Here is a 21,805-nt window from a genome sequence, read left to right as displayed (position 1 = left end):
ATTTTTTTTTCTAATTATTTAAATTACGTTTTAAATAGTACATACCAATGATAGAAAAATCAGTTAAGGACCGAAATGATATATGATTATGTGGTGTGAAAGTTAGTGTTTTTTTAAGATAGCACCGGTCGTTTATGTGGCCTGGTACGAAGCTTATTAATAGTTGTTCAGAAATATCTCAGGGTCGTTTCTGTATAATATCAAACTATGGCGAAATGTTTTTTTCAGTATGCATATCACGACCAACAATTTTAAATTCGTATCATTTTGCTGTATATTATCCATTGAATTGTACTGAATGGACTTCCAGCACCTTTTATGGCACCGATATGATTATCCTTTCAAATAGTCAAATCTCACGAGAAATTGCTATTAATTGTAACAGAGATAATTTGCAGGTGTGCATACAGATGTAGTATTTCTAGCATGAGTGTCAATTATTACTGTAAAAAATAACTTGACTGCAACTTAGCCACGTAATCATTAGATGCAAATTCTAAACACAATGGCAAAACGGTAACTAGAAACTGCTTTCTGACGACGATCGCTATTGGGGCACAATTGCAGATCATTTGCTGCATCACACAGATGAGGTTTTGAGTTCCATTTTAAATGTTTTCAGCGGGAGAACCGTAAACTGACCGTTTTAAAGGCATGTGACCGTTTATTAAATGTGACCCCCATGACAGATGCAGATTCAAGTGATACTTGACAAAACATACAGTCAAACATAATTACCCAACCGAAAGTGACTTTAACAGTCTAAAGTAAAGGTATTATAGGTCAATTTCGCCAAATGTTATTCCAACAAAGAAAACAGATCGAACAGTAGATAGTGGCTTTATCAATTAGGCCATGGGCTAGGAGGGTCCCAAATGCCCCCCCCCCCCCCCCCCCCCCCAAACCTCCGAACCATTATTTTTCTTAACCCTTATGACCCACTGATCACAAATCAAAATGTTAACCCCCCAAACCTCCGATTGCATTAAGTTGGGATGAACTTCCAGTTATGACGTCATCAAGATGGACGCCATCTCGAATTTCACTAAAAAAATAAAAATAGTAACAACATTGACATTTGTCAACTGAAGTAGACAAATGAGGCATCAAAATGACCACAGTAGAACAACAAATACATATCATGACCAAATATTCCAATATATGTAGTTATTTTTACGCAGGAAATGAAAAAATAAGATTTTAAGCTCAAAAATGGTGATTTTTTAGCAAATTTTTCATATTTGGCTTGACGAAGCAAAAAATGTTTCCCGACAAAAAATTGTTATTCGTAATCAATTATTTGACCTCTTATCAATCAATGAAAACAATAACAAAAATATATAGAAATGCAAAGAATTTGGATTTTGATTCTTAATTCATAGACTGTCATCTTAAATTTAGATGCATTGCACTCTTGAGAAAGGAATGACAAAGGCTAAACGATCGAGACACACCTCCAAGTCAGCACCATGCATATTTATTGTGTTGTTCGGTATCCCTCATATATCTACAGTTATTATATACATTTTAAAAAACCTGTACATCATGTTTTGGTGATCACAAACTATATCACCATACATATATAGCTAATGGTATAAATATTACCTAAACCAATGTTCTTGAAGAAAGAAAAATGTTGATCCCAAACTTCAGTCAAACATGTCTCTTAACTTAACAAATATTTATATATGACAATGATTTTCAAGCTCATCTGACTCATTATAAGCATTTGCTGCTGAAGTGAAAATGCAATTTTAGTCATTAACTCAGTAGTAAATACTAATTTAGGTTTTTGAATTCCAACATGCAAGAGGCAGGGGTACAACAACAGACTTTTTCACTTGAATATTGTTTTTGTTTGCGTGTGTATGTTGCTTTATATTGTATTCATATGCAAAAGTATTGCATGAAGAATACGTTTACAGGAGAGAGTATTGCATCCGTGAAGTTGATTTCTAGTTACTATTCCATTACTTATTCGATTTCCCGATTACTTATTCGATTTCCTATTTACTAAATCGAATTCATATGTACTTATTAACATCATCAATGGTTTAAAGTGGATTATTATGTATTCTGATGCACTATGTTATATTTTGATTCCTGTTAAGCGGATAAGATGGTATTCGGGGCCAAGAAGCATCACAAGATGGAGAGGCTGGTGCGGCTTATCATCCAGATTTTGTCTTGCACAGATCTTGCATTATTTATTAGGGGTGTTTGCCCGAGGGTTGGATATCCGAGACAAAGCAAGCCGAAATACAGGACATAGTTAAATCTGCCCCTTGTCAATATCGTGGTGGCTAAGCGTTTTTCTGTTTTGAAAATCCGCCTAGTTGAGGAACCTTGCCGTTCTCGTTTGATGACTGTCTCCTTGTCTGGGTCAAATCTTTTTTGTGGGACTCTTTCTTCTATTCAGAAGGATTTGAAGGACTCGGTGGCTTCTGCCCTTCGTTTGAAGATAATGCGTGAAGGCCAGTACTTCAAAAGAGTCAGCGCCACCCGAGAAGAAGTCTGAAACTTCAGCTCACCCGTCTGCTGTGCAGTCGAAATCGAAGTCTTAGTTCAAGGGCAACAAGAGAATGATTAATAAGGGTAAAATCCCTTCTGGGGGTCAGATTCTGGTCCTTTTGGGATTAGGTTTCAGGAGAGGAAACGAATTTCTGCATATCGGGGGAATATGTTTATATATATTTCGACGATTCTTTCATGCTCCAGCTAGTGTGGTATTCTTTAGTATAGAATACCTGTCTGGTCCTGAAACTTTCAATTAAAGTCGGCTTCATACCTCTAAGGAAAAGTCCGATGTTTTTCCTTCTCAAGAATTAGTCTTCCTGGGAAACTGTTTCCACACGGTTTAGGGTATTGCCTTTCCACCGTTGGAAGGCGTTGCCAGCCAGTTCGGACAGAATGACAGCTAAATACCTCTATCTTCGAGGGCATTTGTCGATGTGGAACTGGCCTCACATAGATCATTTCGCCACTTTCCTGGACAACCAGTTGCCAACCTATGCCAACCCGTAGGTAACAGATCAAATAACTTGGTTGTGTACGCACTATCTCTAGATTGTGACGGATACATTCTTATGCTTTCCTTCCATATAGCCTGGTGGGCAGGGTTCTACAGGAGCTTTTGGAGGATTATTGCTATCTCCTTCTGAAAGTGCCCCTGTCTGTGAGAAGAGATCCTGTCGGTTTTGGTAGATGTTCCTCTAATTCTCCCATCAAAAACCAATATCTTACGCCAGCCTCAGTCCAGGAGGATGCATTCACGTCCCGTGAACCTCCACCTTCACACGCAAAAGCTATCTCATGAGGCCTTGCCCTGGCATGTTTTTCTTCGGACGTGTCAGCTAGCATCTCCCGATCAATTTGGACTTCCTTTTCTAAGTCTACCAGTCACGAAGATCTTCTGTGACTGGTGAATCGGTAGAAAGGTGGATCCGGTCAAGGCCTCTGTCCAGCTAATTACTGATTTCCTTCTATTTCTGTTAAGAGAATGCAATTTTGCCTCTGGTACTACAGCAAGCTATCGCATAACTATTGCGATGATATACAAGAGGTTGGAGCCTCTTTGTCTGCCTTGATTGAGGGGACTCAGCTGGACAGGCCTAGGGTACGAATGTAAGCTGAAGATTGGAACCTAGCACTTGTGTTAGAGTCACTAAAGGTTGGTCCTTATGAGCCTTTAGGGTCTGTCACCATAAAGTTTTAAACGTTTAAGACTTCTGTTTGCTCTTGCCTCAGGCTGCAAGAGGAGTGATATCCATGCATTGTCTATTCTCTCTTCCTGCCTCCGTTGGACCAGATATAGCTCTGCTATTACATGTACCCTTCTCACTGACCTGCCTTTTTAACAAATAATCAGGTTCCTGGTTTTTCGTCCTATCCCATTCAGGGAGTCCGGAATTCCTTCCCTGACAATATGAGGAGAATGATCGATTGCGTTGTCCCTGTCGGGCTCTTAGGTTTTACCTTGATAAAACTAGTGGGTGATTCTCATCTACATGTATTCTTGGCCATTAAACAGCAGAATGTCCCATCCCAGTTCATCTCCAGATGAATATTGCAGCTGATCAATATTGTTTATGAGCAGTCTAAGGTCAACTTCTACATATTATAGATTAGACTGTATTCATTCTTAGCGTTCAGAGAAGAAGTATTTTTGTATAGACATAACCCTGACACTTTTACCGCTGGAGTATCAGGCAACCATTTTGGAAGGCTAATTATAAAGAATGACATACAATATGTATATTCACCCCTAACCGAGCGCTGTCAATCTCATCCTTAACAAAGTCTACCACTTACTCGACAATGTTGAAAGTCGGTTGAACTGGTACATATAAACATAGAGATTCAGCAATGTACCATTTAAAATCAGAATGTGTTATTACAAGCTCAATAACACTTACTGCAGAATGATGAATCAAATGCCATAAAGTTTTAACTGAAAATATTAAAACAAAATCCAGCTGATTAGACAATGACATTGATTGAATGAAGAACGACCAAAGTCGAGCTGCACAGATTTGAAAACATAGATGCGTCGCAAGATTTTTTTTATACTTAACGTTACACTAGCGTGACGTCGAACGGCGTCAAATACGGACAAAGGTTTGAATTAAAACATGTCACATAAACAAATGTATAATATAAAAACACAAAATTAATATTATATGTATCGAATCCATATAATACGAGCTATAGGACCATATTCATAAACTATATGACTGTTTACATTTGTTGACTGTGTCCGTGTCTGGCAATATTTCGATTCCGATTGAATTATGGATCCCTGTAATGGACGTTGTTGAAACTCTTTCATGACATCTCGCGAACTTCAATATGTGATAACGGAAAAAAAATATTCATACAAATATTTAAGATACGGAAGCCTACACTATAGTGTGTATAATACATTGAAGGAAGATGATTGATTTGAGAATGTTAATTGTCGTATCTTGAAATGCAAAACATGCAAAATAAAAATTTCGTAAGTCGTATGTCCAGCTGAACATCATTCAAATTCTGAATGTTGAATGTTGAATGTCGTATATTGAGCTGCACAACCTTCAAATTCTGAATGTTGTATGTTGAACGACGAGCTGCAAGACAATCAAAAGTCAATTAATTTATCAGTTATTTATAACTTTAGAACATTCAAATATTGAATATTGAATGTCCTATGTCGAGCTATATGTCATTAAAAATTCTGAATGTTAAATGTCGTTTAACCAGTTGCACATCATTCAAAAGTCCGATCAAATTTCGAATGTTGAATATTGTGTGTCGAGCTGCACAATATTCAAATTCTGAATGTTGAACGTCGTATACCAAGCTTCATAATATTCAAAAGTCCGTTCTCGTTGGCCACTTATAAATTTCAAATATTGAATGTCGAATATCAAGCTACATGACATTAAAAAGTCCGTTCGTTTGTCAGTTACATGTATATCTGATTTCTGAATGTTGAATGTCGAATGTCAGCTACACAACATTCAAAAGTCCGTTCGTTTGTCAGTTATACATAAATGATGAATGTTGAATGTCGTAAGTCGAGTAGCACAACATTGAAAAGTCCGTTCTTTTGTCAGTTATATACAAGTTCTGTATGTTGAGTGTCGTATGTCGGGCTGTACAACATTTAAAAGTTCGTTCATTTATCAGTTATGCACAAGTTCTGAATGTTGAATGTCGTATGTCGAGCTGTACGGCATTCAAAAGTCCGTTGATTTATCAGTTATACACAAGTTCTGAATGTCGAATGTCGTATGTCGAGCTGCACAACATGCAAATGACCGTATATCAGTTAGTTTTATATAAGGTCTGAATGTTGTATCTCAAATGTCGAGCTGCACAACAATCAAATTCTGAATGTTGAATGTCGAATGTCGAGCGGCACAACATTGAAAAATCCGTTCGTTTGTCAGTAATACACAAGTTCTGAATAATGAATGTCGAATGTCGAGTAGCATAATATTCAAAAGTCCGTATTTTAGCCAGTTAGACATAAATACTGAATGCTGAATGTCCAGCTGCAAAACATTCAAAAGTCCGTTCATTAGTTAGTTATATAAAGTTCTTAATGTTGAATGTCGAATGTCGAGCTGCATATCATTCAAAAGTCCGTTGGTTAGTCAGTTATGAATAAATTCTGAATGTTGAAGGTCAAATGTCGAGCTGAAAACATTCAAAAGTCCGTTCATTACTTGTAGTTATATATAAGTACTGAAAGTTGAATGTCGAATGTCGAACTGCACAACATTGATAAGTCTATTCGTTAGTCAGTTACACATAAATTCTGAATATTGAATGTCGAATGTCGATCGGTACAACATAAACAAGTGCGTTCATTTGTCAGTTATACACAAGTTCTAAATGCTTAATGCCGATGTCGAGTAGCACAATATTCAAAAGTCCGTTCGTTTGGTAGTTATATATAATTTCTGAATGTTTATCAGTTATGCACAAATTTTGAATGTTGAATGTCGTATGTCGAGCTGCACAACATTCAAAAGTCCGTTCGTTAGTCAGTTATACATATAAATACTGAATATTCAATGTCAAATATCGAGCTGCACACCATTGAAAAGTCCTTTCATTAGTTAGTTATATATAAGTTCAGATTGTTGAATGTCTAATGTCGAGCGGCACAACATTGAAAAGTCCGTTCGTTAGTTAGTTATACATAAATTCTGAATATTGACTGTCGAATGTTGAGCTGCACAACATTCAGAAGTCCGTTCGTTTGTCAGCTATACATCGGTTTTGAATGTTGAATGTCATATTTTGAGCTGCACGACATTCAAAAGTTCCATCAAATTCTGAATGTTGAATGTCGTATATCAATCTGAACAACATTCAATTTCTGAATGTTGAATGTTGAATGTCGTATGTCTGGCTGCACAACATTCCGTTCTCGTTGGCCAGGTACTGGTTTTGAATGCTGAATGTTGTATGTCGAGCTGCGCAACATTCCGTTCTCGTTAGCCAGGTACTGGTTTTAAATGCTGAATGTCGTATGTCGAGCTGCGCAACATTCCGTTCTCGTTGGCCAGGTACTGGTTTTGAATGCTGAATGTCGTATGTCGAGCTGCACAACATTCAAAATTCCGCTCGATCGCCAACTATATTTGAATGTCGAATGTCGTATATCGAGCCAACTTCTCACAACAAATAAATATATTCTTATGTTTTTTCTTAAGCATTACGTCCTTCATCCTCGATACTCCAGGGGTTCCATTCATTTACGATCACGACACTCCTGGACTATCTCATAGTTAAATTGGTGGCAGCTAAGCAGAAATGCAAACAGCTGAACCAATTTCAGGGCAGCAAAGGTTTCCTAAGAGGTCTACAGAGAGGGCGACGCCCAACTTTAAAGCCACACAGCCAACAACATTAACAGTGTACCGTTATACAGCTCTTTTGAAGTAAAACAAATGCCTTAATTACCTGTTCTGTTGCCTCCAATTTTATTATGAGATAGTCCAGGGCCGCAGAGATCGTAAATGATAAGAACCCCTGGAATATCGAGGATGTACGTTCTTTAACCCGTTTGTCCATTACACATGAGACAAACCTGAGAACACGTTGTATGGTTAGAATTTTGATGTTATTTAGACAGAAAGATTTGTTCGTCGAATTTTATGATGACATACATGCAGAAAGTATTCGCAGGAAATTTAAAAGCGTCACAGGCTTTGGCCAAACTCAACTATGGGCTATGATATCAATACGCCGCATCTGATTTTTTTAAATTGTTAACATTAGAAAATTGATTTATAGATATTACTTGGTTTTGATATCGCAGATTTCGTCATTATTACGCAACGGAATAATTTATACAGTAACAATTTACGATAATATTCAATGAAAATGAAATAAATAAAATAATATTCAAATAAATATGACTTGCCTGTGATCATCAGTATTGTTTCCGGTGAAAGGAATTTCGGGGCATCGTAGGGAGCTTTGAGCATGTACTGATTCAGATAGGCTGGCATTGTCTGAAAGTAAGAACCATATTTACTTTATCGTCCAGTGAATAAATTAGCAACCTACCAAACCACACTCCTGTACCCATTAAAATAATTTTGACATCTGAAAGATGCTCCACGATTGACGAATGTTATTTTTGTCTCCATTAAAACAGGAGTAGACGAATTAGTATGTTTCTTCAGTTACAAAATTGACTTACTAGACACCATTAATGCCATCACGAAAAAAGTTTCAGCTTCTTATTTTACTTCAGGATAGATATATTAAAAACATTTTGCGTCCCGAAAAAAATGCACTATGTCTTATAGAATGAAGAACTAATTGCACATGTACCAAAAGTAAAATGAGTTAGTTTAGATATATATATATATTTGTGTTAATTAGACACATATATACACGATTGAACATCAGTTATTGTTCGAATTATGGATATTGTTTATACTCTGTCAGCGATGGGGCATCTTTAAATGCTCATAAACTGTTTTTATAATGTCACAATAATCAATGAAAAGTAAACCAATCATTATACCAGAAACACAAAACACAAAAACAAAACAGACTATCAAATAAATTTTAAGAAAGAGGTCTGCATCGCTCACCTGTTCCAGACCAAGAACACAAGCTACCATCTTGAATGATTTTATTGAAATTAATCTATTCACTCCTACAGGAGGGTTTTAAAGAACATGCTTTATTTCCCATATTTGGCCTCGTACCTAAGGCCCGCTGGGACCAGAACAACGGTTTTTTTTTGTTTTGTTTTTTTTTTACAAAATCGATGCTTAGTAATTAGCTTCACACCAAACTAAAACCAAATCCCTTCATTCATACAGAAGAAGACAGATATTAAAGAGTTTGCTACATTTCCCCTGTTGATCTCCTATCCCTCAAACCCCCTGGGAGTCCATACTCACCGTGTATACCAAATTAGTTTCCTTTTACCCAACAACGCTTCACATCAAATTAAAACCAAATCCCTTCATTCATTCAGAAGATGGATTTAAAAGAATTTGTTACATTTCCTCTCTTAGACCCCGCCCTTCAGCCCCCTGGGCGACAGGCCGCCCAACATTTATAAAAGATTGCTTCGCCTTCACCCAAGGAAGCTTCAGATGAAATTTGGTCAAAATCATTAAGCCATTCACTACATGTAGATACTTTTGTGAAAAGTTGACGGACGATAGACGGACAATGCGCAATGACATAAGCTCACAGACCCTTCGGTGGATTTCATTAAAAAATGACAAAATTAGATACGAAATAAATGTTAAATATTCAACTTTAAATTTCATTAAATTCATTTTATCGTGGAAATACTACCGATTATTTATGATTATAAAAATGCTGAATGCAAAACTAATTTCAAAGAGGTGACTTGAATACATTGCCAGATGAATATCCTTACCGGTTATCGCCTGTCGTCTGCTTTCGTTAAACTACTTTCCTCAACACTCACGAGATACATTTATAGGTTTTTAGTAAAAGGGAGAGGTCCTTGTCGAATTTCTCGCAATCAAAGCGCATGCTCGCACATGTTCCATGCCCTGAAGATGACATTCTGAATTGCACACCTGCGCCGATAATCATTTAATATCTAATCTGTAAATGACAGATTTGATCCATTAGTACACCTGCAGAGAGTTGGAATTTTTAACAAAGATAGATTCTGTCCACATTATTTCGAAACGAAAATTATGATTAAGTGAAAACTGGATCAATTAGACTACTTAATGCTTCTTTGGGCATTTATAAAATTCAAGTGAATAGATAATCAAAAACTACTAAAAGCATAAAAGGTTGGAAAACAAAGGAAAACACTTTTTTCCGCAAGAAATATAAAAAAAAAACTTTAATACAGATCAAGTATATAAGAATGTAAGAATGGAGTTGGAGGACAATTATTTGAAAGGTTTTCACCTCGCCATTGATTTTAAAAAGACATTTCCATATAAACAACGAGGTCACATTCTCATCAGTTTCTCATCAGTCCAACATCATTGGAAAGCCAAAAAAGGCTTGTAGAGATGTATAGTGATATTTACAATAATGGTAAAATATTCAAAGTGATTGCTTAAAATCCTTAATAGTATGTCCTAGGTTTATGTATGATATACTGTTGTTCCTGGGTTGATTGTTAAAAATTTCATGGCGTGGTTTTTCCAGTGTTTGTTTAATCTATTTTTGAAAATGTCAGGTTCACAGCATTGACCATATGGTTTCAGGATAGGAGAGATCCTTAAGGTTAACAAGTCTTTTGTACCTCTTCGTTGGATGTTTTCTATGAGTTTTAAAAAAAATTTCCAGAGATACCAAACGACAGAACAGTATTCCAAATGAGGTCTAACCAGAGTCTTATACAGTTTTTGGTTTGGTTGTCAAGATATGTGAATGCCACATGACCGTCTAGATGATCGGGTGGTATAGTGGTTGCCACTTTTAAGTTAAAACTTTCACCTAGCCGGTGTAACGTTGACAGATTCGAAGGTCAATTCTCAACGGCAGGATCTGTTGAAAAATAACTGTGACAAACTCTCAACGGATGGTCTGTTGGAAAATGACCGTAGTACATGCGCTGCTGCACAAACATATTTTTTTTCATTTCAGAATATTTCATTGTCAGATGTTACAGATAATGGGAGTAGGACAACAGACAGCATACAGGGTTATGATTCCTTCGGAAAACGCGGAGTCCTTATTTTAACCAAATCAATCCTTCAGGCAAGTCCAGTACGGTTGAATTTGACGAACATGTTTGTTGTAGCATCAAACTATTAAACAATGATATACTGCTTATTGGAAACGTGTACAGAAGTCCAAATAGCGATTCCAACAATAATAACAAATTACTAGAGCTACAAGCTTCAGTCATACACTTATTACTGGTGATTTTAACTATAATTACTGGAGCAATTTATTAACTACAGTCTCTGCACACCATCCAGCAACATATTTTGTAGAGAAAACGAAATATTTGTTTTTGCACCAACATGCACTTTTCCCAACATGATACAAAGACAGAGAAACTGTTAGTTGTTTGGATTTAGTTTTTACCAATGAGGAAGGTATGGTAGATAATATTGCACATATGCCCGGCCTAGGCCGAAGTGACCACATGTTATTGGCTTTTAATCTGAACTTGTACAGTGATTGTAGTCCGCATATTATTAAAAAGGAGACTTCTTCAAAGCAAGCTCCAATCATATACGTGAAGGCCTACACAATACTGATTGGCAAGCGTTGTTATACGGAAAATGTACCGAAGAATCATGGGAGATTTTCGCTGAAACAATATACACATTAGTAGAAAATAACATACCAGTAGAAAATAACATACCAGTGAGCAAAATCACCATGGATTGTCCAAAGAACCGCATTCCTCTAGACAAACAAGCACGCAAAATCATCAAGGAAAACAAAGAAAATGGTATAAATATCAACATTGCCATACAACAGAAAACTGGGAAAATTGTAAAAGAGCAAGAAATCATGCAACAACCTCGATTAGGGCATCTAAATACCATTTCGAACAAAATATCACCAATCAAATAATGGGGAACCCGAGCAGGTATGAAATTATGTGAGGTTTAATACCTAAACAAAACAAACTTTAGGGAGTTTGAAGATCTCAAATGGCTTAATATGTAGTGACAGCAGAGCAAAGGCTGAACTGTTCAACGAATATTTCTGTAGTGTATTTACTGTTGAATCTGATAAAGAACTCTCCCATCTTAATGATAGAAACGTAGACGCTCCACTGCAAAACATTAACATCACAAAAGAAAAAATCAAGTCGGCGATTTCTAAGTTAAAACCAAATTCTTCTGCAGGCCCTGATGTATTCCATCCAAAACTGATCATTGAAACATCCTATGAAATTCTAGAACCTCTCAAAAACATTTTAACAAGTCCATCTTTGAAGAGAAATTACCACACGGCTGGAAAAATGCCTTGGTAACACCTATTCTTAAAAACGATTCAAAAACAAAAAAAGAAAACTATCGTCCGATAAGTTTGACTTCCGTTCCTTGCAAGATATTACAGCGAATTATTAAAGACGAAATAAGAACGCATTTGGAACGGAACGGCATAGATAAGTCGTGTGTGACTCAACTTATTGAAGTTGTTGACTATGTCACGTCAGAAATGGAAAAAGGAAACAACGTTGACGTCATTTACCTCGACTTATGCAAAGCCTTTGACCGAGTACCACATAGTCGATCATAACCTAAGATGGAAAAATATGGTATGAAAGGAAAAATTCTAGAATGGATAAAATATTTTTTAAAGGGTATGAAGCAAGGAGTTTGTATGTACGGCGAACTGTCTCCTCTGCGTAACGTCACAAGCGGCGTCCCCAAGGGGAGCGTCCTCGGGCAGATTTTATTCTGGTTATTTATCAATAATATACCTGAAGTGTTAAACTCGGTCGTGAAAATGTTTGCCGACGACGCTAAGTTGATGAAAGGTATCGAATGTGTCTTGGTATGGACCTACAGAATGACGTCGACAATATCATTAAATGGTCTGCGACGTGGAACATGAAATTGTGCAAAAAAGTGCAAACACATGTCTATTGGAAAGTAAAATCAACATGACAACTTTTGCTACCAAATGGGCAAAAATGTAGAAATAATCAAATGTAGTTCGCAAAAAAAGATCTTGGCGTTACATTTGATCCTCATCTCAAATTGTCAAATTTAGTCAGCATGTGAATAATTCAGTCTCTAAAGCCAACTTTCTAGCCAAGATTCTGAAAGCGCTTGGCTAGATTGAATGTCACACTGAAAAAAAACACTAAATTCAACAGTAAAAAAATTTGTGGATACATGGCACAAACAGTCTACCAGTAAAAATGTGGTGGTATCTGCAATGACTCTGAACTTTAAGTCAAGCACTGGCACAATGAGACCTCAAAATTTACTCCTACACGTTTTAATGCTACTTAATTGAACATCGACTGTATACAAGAATACGTCTCCAGAAGCCTTTAGAGCTTATAACGGTGTTTACATAATTTACATAATTACACACAAGCATACAAAATACAATAAAAAAGTATTAAGTAGTCTTACTTATTAAGTTTTCACTAATATTTTATGTTTCGAAACATTGTGGCCAAAATCTATTTTATATATAGCATTTCAACTCTCTGCAGGTGTACTAATGGATCAAACCTGTCATTTGATGATGGAGATAGGATACGATAATCGGTGCAGGTGTGCAATCCAGGATGTCATCTTCACAGCATTGCAGCTGTGGCAAGCATGCACTTGCACATTTGACAAGGACCTCTCCCTTTTACTAAAAACCTATAAATGTATCTTGTGAGCGTTGAGGAAAGTAGTTTTAACGTAAGCAGACAACAAGCGACAACCGGTAAGGATATCGATCTGGCAATGTATTTAAGTCACTTCTTTGATATTAGTTCTACGTTCGGCATCTTTATAATCATAGATAATCGTTATTGTTTCCACAATTGAATTAATTTAATCAAGCATAAACCTTAAGTATAACCAGTTGAATTAATAAAAAAATAATACAATAGTATATCATTACAAACAATCAGTTGTTTTATACAGAAATATTTACAGTTTGCACTGACATGGACTCAATAACCATGCTTTCTAGTATTATCATTATCAGAGTATAATGTTAGCACAACACGCGCGGCGATTCTATTGTTACGTGAATAGTCAGAGCAGTTATGTATGAACACATTTATGACCTATCTATTTTGCAATACTTTTTCTTCCATGTATTTCTTGTACCACATAGCACCATACTGTCTTGATACCGGTTGATGGATTGTAAAATTTCTTTCAAGCTATGGGCACGTGATATACATGGAAGTTACAAATCTCAAACATTCAAGGTACAAATATCAAACATTCAACATTTTTATTCTGATATACTTTATATTGATATTTTTTTGTCTTCTTGGAAAAATTTGGCATTCAAATTATTTCTTATAAAGTTTCTATGAACTTCATCTTAACTTCCTCGAATAAACATATAACTCTGGTGGCTGTTTATGGCCCAAATGACATCAATGTTAATTTTTATCATTATCTATCGCAGCAACTGCAATTACGAGAAAATAGTTCATTTATTTAAGGGGGTGACTGGAACGCTCCACAGGCCTATGAAGTTGATACCAAAAATTATGTTAAAAGAAACAACGAGGTAAATCAAAGAGAAATTTCAAAAATCATGCAATTATTTGATCTTGTAGATATATGGAAAAATGTAATACTAATAAGCGTCTATTAATATGGCTAGACCCACATAAAAAACAAGCTAGACTTGATTATTTCTTAATATCTTCAGATTTATCTCCCCTTATCAATAAAGCTACCATTGGTGCAAGCTATCGTTCTGATAATTCTCCAATATTTTTACATGTAAAAATATTAAATCAACAAAAAGGGAGGGGAACATGGAAATTCAATAACAGTCTGTTGGGCGATCCTGCATATAGTAATATCGTTAAAAATTGTGTAAAAGATTCCATAAATTTGTATGCTACTAATCCAGATGAGGAAGATGAAAATTTGATTAGATACGCCATAAATAATCAATTGTTATGGGAAACTAATAAACTTATGATAAGAGGAAAAACAATTACCTATTCGTCATTTAAGAAAAGGGAGAGAGAGAAAATGGGAAAAAAAAACTGGAGGAAAAACTTGAAAATTTTATACCAGGAATCAGAAAGAAATACTATGGTCATTGAGGAAGTTGAAAATGAACTGAGACTAATTAGAGAGAGCAAAATAAAAGGAATTATCATGAGAGCAACATCACAATGGAAGGTTGAAGGTGATCGAGCTCAAATTTTTTCTATAAATTAGAAAAAAAAACATTATCAGGAGAAACTTATTCCAAAACTTGTGAAAGATTCTGGTGAAGAAATTACAGATCTAAAAGATATTTTAAATGAACAAAAACTGTATTATGAAAATCTTTATTCTAGTAGCCTTAATAATATAGAAATACCAAATACATATAACTTATTTTTTGACAATGACAATCCATTCATTACCAAACGATCTCTTGAGCAGAGAAATTTACTTGAAGGTGAAATAAATTATGAAGAATGTCTAAAATCGTTAAAATTAATGAAGGATAATAGGTCTCCTGGACTGGATGGCTTTACCGTAGAGTTTTATAAATTGTTTTGGTCTGATGTAAATAGGTTTTTAATTAATTCTTTTAATCAATCATATAAAAATGGAAAGTTGTCAATTTCTCAACGCCAAGGTATGACAACGTGTATACCAAAGGAAGGTAAGTCTAAATTATATGTAAACAACTGGAGGCCTATTACTCTTCTTAATGTTGATTAAAAGTATCTTTTCTCAGTTATTTCAAATAGATTTAAATCGGTTTTTAACAATATCATAAGTGAAACCCAAAAGGGTTTCATAAAAGGTAGGTTTATTGGTTAATGCAGTAGGATTGTAAATGATTTAATTTGTAAAACAGAAAAAGAAAATATCCCTGGCCTACTCCTACTCATTGATTTAGAAAAAGTCTTTGATTCTCTGGAATTTAATTTTATCTTCAAAACTTTATCTTTTTATGGTTTTGGTCCTTCCTTTATAAATTGGATTAAAAGTTTTTATAACAAGAATTCATGTTGTGTGGCAAATAATGGACATTGTTCCGAATTTTTTTAAAATATCACGTGGAGTTAGGCAGGGCGATCCTATCAGTCCGTACATTTTCATTCTATATGTAGAAATTCTAAGTGCTACAATTAAGTTTCATCCTGATATTAAGGATATCAAAATAAATGATTCTGAATATTTAATCAATCAATTTGCAGATGACACTTCCTTTAATTATCAGAGGATCCAAACTCATTGTATGTTGTATTTGATATTTTACAAGATTTTGGTACTGTGTCAGGTCTTAAGATAAATATTGAAAAAACCCAAGCAATATGGATTGGGGCGAAAAGGGGTTGTGGCGAGGAAACACTTCCGGAAAGAAACTTCAGGTGGAATCACCAAGGAAAATTTAAATTGCTAGGAATTTCGTACAATCTTCAATTAGAAAATATATTCCATGAATTTTTTTAGAGAAGCTTAGTTCTGTTAAGAGGCTTCTAAATGATTGGTCTTTTAGAAATTTTACATACATTGGAAAAGTAACTGTTATAAAAGTTTAACTTTGCCCATTTTTATCCAATCTTTGACAGTCTTACCAGACCCTCCTTCAGATATTGTTCAAGAATTACAGAAATGTTTTTTTTTTTTATTTATTTGGGATGGCAAGATAGAGAAAGTTAAACGTAACGTCATGTATGGCGATTTTAATGATGGGGGCATACGTGTACCTCATGTTTCAACCTTTTGTCATGCTTTAAAAATGTGCTGGATAAAAAAAAAAATTGTTAGACCCATTGAATTGTTCTCCGTGGAAGACATTAATTTTAGATAGTATTGAATCATTTGGAGGAGACAAGGTATTCGGACTAAAAAGAGAAGGGATTTTAGAAGTTAGTAAATATGTAAATCAGTTTTGAAAAGAAATATTTATGACATGGACAGAGTTAAATGGTGATAATCCTCCAACAACCCCAGCCATGGATGCATCACAACCATTATGGTAAAACAATTCTATTAAGATTGATAACAAAATTTTTATTAACAAACGTTGGTGTGAAAAAGGATTTTTTTCATTAAGGATTTAATAGAAAATAATGTTTTCTTAACTTTTGAAAAATTATGAGAAAAATATAATTTGAGAACTAATTTTATTGAGTTCTATGGAGTAATCAATTCAATACCATTGCAATGGAAGAATATAGTGCTTCAACAGTATCCTAAAAATGAGTCAAAACAAAACATATTTATCAAATAGATATTTATAATAAAGTTACAAAGTATTTTTATTATCATAAGTTAAAATTTATACTCGAACCACCATATAAAATTCAAAATTCATGGCAAGAAACTTTGAATGTCAACATTCCCAAAGAAGTTTGGTAGAATTTTTTTCTCATACCTCAGAATATCACAGATGACACAAAACTCCAATTCAAATTTTTCCATAAAATAATATATACCAACACTAAACAAATGCAATTTAAACTGAGTGAAACAGAAAGATGTACTTTTTGTAAAGATTGTAGAGAAACACAAATGCACTTATTTTAGGAATGTTGCCATTCACAGTCAATATGGTCATCCTTTATGTTTTACTTAAGAAAAACTATGATATAGAGTTATATAGAGAACCGACTATAATGGTCATTGGCATTGTAGACAATTGTTTTGAGGATCAATTGAATTTTTTGATTTTATAATTGAAATATTACATATATCATTGTAAATTGAAATAAAAAATTCCTTCAGTTGAAGAGTGGAAAACCTATCTATTTTTCTACAAAAAAATTTAAGATTTCGACTTGAATTCGTATCCCGTAAAAAAGAGAGAAAATAAGCTAAAATGGAATTTTGTATCTACTTTTTCTGATGGTTTTTGATTATATTGACAATATGGAAAATACCTCGTTTAAAAGTTGATATGTACCAACTATGCTAATAGAAACTGTTGTTTGGATGTAGTGTATATTTACAGTGACTGCTTATATATTAATGAAAACATCATGACCACATGTTATCATATATACAAGAGATACTGTAATCTGTAAGCGAAGAAGAGATTTGGAGTCTGACAATATTGAAATTATTTGGTTAAAAGTTTCAGTAGAAAGCCATAAGTTCTTACTAGGGTGTATATATAGACCAGAATTTAATGTAGATTACTGGCAAAAATTAGATGACATGTTTAATATTGTTTTTGATGGTAATATTACTGATGTAGTTATAACTGGTGTAATAAATGTTAATATGTCAAAACTTCAGCCACACTCTCATCTAGGCCGATTACTTACAAAAATTAATTTAAACAGTTTTATTAAAGAACCCACTCGCATTACTCCTACCTCTTTTTCTTCTATTGACATTGTTCTATCAAACAATAATCATTTTATAAGGGATACAAATGTTCTTGCTCCAATTTGCAGTGATCATTGCCTTATTAACTTTTGTATATCATATTCAGTATATAGACAAACTGCATATAATGCATAAAAACGATATATGAATATGATGGTGCTGATATTGATAGGATTAATTGTAATATAAGTAATATTGACTGGATCTCTGTCTCACAAAATAATGAGGTAAATGAATATTATAGTTGAAACAATTAATACACAAATAAAGACAATGTACCGCAAAAAATAGTTACATTGCGACCAAATGATAAGCCTTGGTTTACAAACACGATTAGATTAAAAATTAGACAGAGGAACCGCATCCACAAAGAAGCTATTAATTCCAATTCTCCGACTCACTAGGAAAGGTACAGATTAGTTCGAAAAGAAACTATTGGCCTAATGTGAGAAAACCAAACAAAATTATTTCAAGAAACTTGAATCATCGTTAAATAGTAATAACCTGTCTCCAGTTCAATGGTGGAAAATTGCTAAATCTTTGTTAAAAATTGATAATAAGCAAACGTCTATCCCCCCCTCTAAAACATAATGAGTCTTTTCTCCAACATCCTTTTGAAAAAGCGGAACACCTAAATACATACTTCTCTTCAATCTCCACTTCTTCTAATGATCTTGATCCTTTTCCCCTCCTCCCGAGTTTCCTTTTAAGATTGACAATATTGTATTTACTGAACAGGATATCAAAAGATCAGCTTTCTAATCTTAATGAAAAGAAACATGCGGTCCTACAATAATCAAGTGGATAAAACTCTTTAGAAATGATATACAGTCAGCAGTAAATATTGGGGGAAATCTGTCCAACTTTTTCCATATAGAGCGAGGCTGTCGTCAAGGTGACCCCGTCTCTTCATATATTTTTATTTTATGTGCAGAAATTTTATCCATACTACGAAGAAATAATGAAAATATTAAAGGTATACTATTACATGAAGATGAAATTCTATTATCTCAATTTGCTGATGACACATCTGTTATTTTAGATGGCTCAAAAAATCTTTAGATCAAACTCTCAAATCACTAAATTTCTATGCTAATATATCTGGTTTAAAAATGAATTTCTCCAAGACCCAGGTAATTTGGATTGGCAGTATGAAGTACAGTAATAATACATTTAATTCTAATCTTAACTTAAAATGGGGAACCACACGCTTTAATCTATTGGGTATTGAATATGATGTAGATCTAAGCAGAATAATCCAACTGAATTTCGACAAAAAACTTGCAAAACTAAAATCATTAATTTCAATTTGGAACAAAAAGAATTCTTACACCAATTGGCAAAATAGCTGTAATAAAAACCTTACTAATATCCCAGTTCAACCACTTATTTATATCGCTCCAAATCCTGATAACTTGTATGTTAAACAAATTAATTGTCTGTGCTTTGATTTTTTATGGAATGGTAAACCGGATCAAATTAAAAGAGATGTAATTATTAAAAAATATATGAGGAAGGGGGGCTTAAAATGATTCATCTAAAATATTTTATAACTGCTCTAAAAGTATCATGGATAAGAAGAATTTATTGTAAAGAAGGAAACTGGAATATTATTCTAAGATCTCTATTTGACAAACAAAAATTAGCGAATACTGGAATTGAACACATAAAAAAACAATCTAAAATTGTAAAAAAAATATTTTGGAGAGATGTATTAGAGGCTTGGTGTACGACCTTAAGTTCAAGTAATATTTACAAAACAAATATTTTAGAAAACCCTATTTGGTTTAATAATGAAATCAGAATAAATCATAAAGTTATTTTTAAGAAGTTATGGTATGAAAAGGGTGTTATATTTATCTATAACATTTTGAAAACAGACAAATCCATATATAGTCTAGAAGAATTTCGTGAAACGTATAATATTCAGACCAATTTCCTAGAATATCAGTGTATGAAAAATGCCATTAATCATGTCATCAGAAACAATCAACAAAGTTTTGACTCTGAAAAAAATATAACTCTTCCTAACATACCAATAAATCTCAAATTGATTTTAAGTTGTAAAAAAGGTGTTCAAAATATATATAATGTTTTAATTAAAAATGAAGCTATACCTACTGCTCAAAATAAATGGAATCAAAATTTTGAAATTGATCGGGATGAATGGAGAAATATTTATAAACAACCTTTTAATGATACTACTAGCTCAAAGCTTCAATGGTTACAATTCCGAATAAATTACAGAATACTAACTACAAAAACATTTCTTTTAAGAAATGGTAAATCAAACAACAATCTATGTACATTTTGTAAAACACATCCAGAAACAATCACTCATATATTTTTGGACTGTGAAAATGTATCAAATTTGATTGAACAATTAAGAATTTCTATAATTACTAATAATTTAAGTCTTAGATTCGAAAAACAGGATTTTATCTTCGGCAAACAAGATAGTACAAATACTAATTCTCATATTGAAATTTGATACTGCTTCTAGTAAAACAATACATTTACAACTGCAAATGTCTAGAAAAAGAACTCAATTTGAACAGTCTAAAAAATCATATTAAATTTGAACTAAAAGCTCACAGGATTATAATATCCGACAGTAATTTAAAGCGGAAACCACAAGCACATGCAGAATTACAAAATTGGTTAAATGTATTAACAGTAATATCTTAAAAAATTTTGAAAGATCTGTGACCTAGGTTTACTTCTCCCCCCCCCCCCCCCTTTTTTTTTAATCTGTCTTTGGTGTTGTTTTTTTTATCAAGAGTTGTCTCCCCTAGTTCAATTTCTCATTACATCTGTAGGAAGGGAAATAACTCTTGATAGACCTTTTATGTGAATGTGTGTGTGTATTTGTTACGTTAATAAGTTACTTGTAAATATATGTATGTACATACGTTAAAATATTCAATTTGAAATAACTCTACAAATGTAACTTCTATTGTACTCGTCTTTCAGGTATCTTCTGTATATGTTGTGATGTGTATATTTTTGGAAAAAAAATGAATAAAAAATAAATTAAAAAAAAAAAAAAAACATACGGGACCTTATGAAATTGTCCAAAATTCAATAAATTTATTGACACCCTCTATTTATATTCCTCTTACCCTTCTCTGCAATAAAACTATGGAAACTGGTTGTATTCCCTTGCCATGGAAAGCTGCTAACATCATTGCCATATACAAAGGGAAAGGTAATGTAAATGATATTTCCAATTATCGACCCATCTCTGTCACCTCTCGCTTCAGTAAAATAATAGAAAAGGTAATTTTTAAGTATCTCTATAATTACCTACGTGATTGTGAAGTTATCACTAAACAACAGTCTGGCTTCATTCCCGATGATTCAACTGTGAACCAACTTCTTTCGATATACAATAAAACCACTCACTCATCTGACAAAGGAAAAGAAGTTCGGCCTGTTTTCTGTGATATAATTAAAGCCTTTGATAGAGTGTGGCATGATAGGCTATTATATGAATTAAAATCTTATGGTTTTAAAGGGAAAATATTAGGGTGGTTTAGAAATTATCTTACTGATAGAAAGCAAAGTGTTTTAACTGAAGGTATTTTCCCTAGCTTTGAAACTGTTAATACTGGAGTCCCCCAGGGAACTGTCTTAGGTCCTTTTTTTATTTATATTATATAATAACGACATAACTAATATTGTTACTAGTGATCGCAAATTGTTTGCAGATGACACTTCGATCAGTGAAGTAATTGATAATAACCAAATCTAAGCTGCCCATACACTTTCACAAAAATTTTCAAATATAAGTACCTGGGCTCTGAAATGGGACATAAAGTTTAACCCCACAA

Source organism: Argopecten irradians, chromosome 15 (assembly GCF_041381155.1).
Source record: "Argopecten irradians isolate NY chromosome 15, Ai_NY, whole genome shotgun sequence".
NCBI classification, from domain to species: domain Eukaryota; kingdom Metazoa; phylum Mollusca; class Bivalvia; order Pectinida; family Pectinidae; genus Argopecten; species Argopecten irradians.
Note: the sequence above shows the minus strand (reverse complement) of the source record.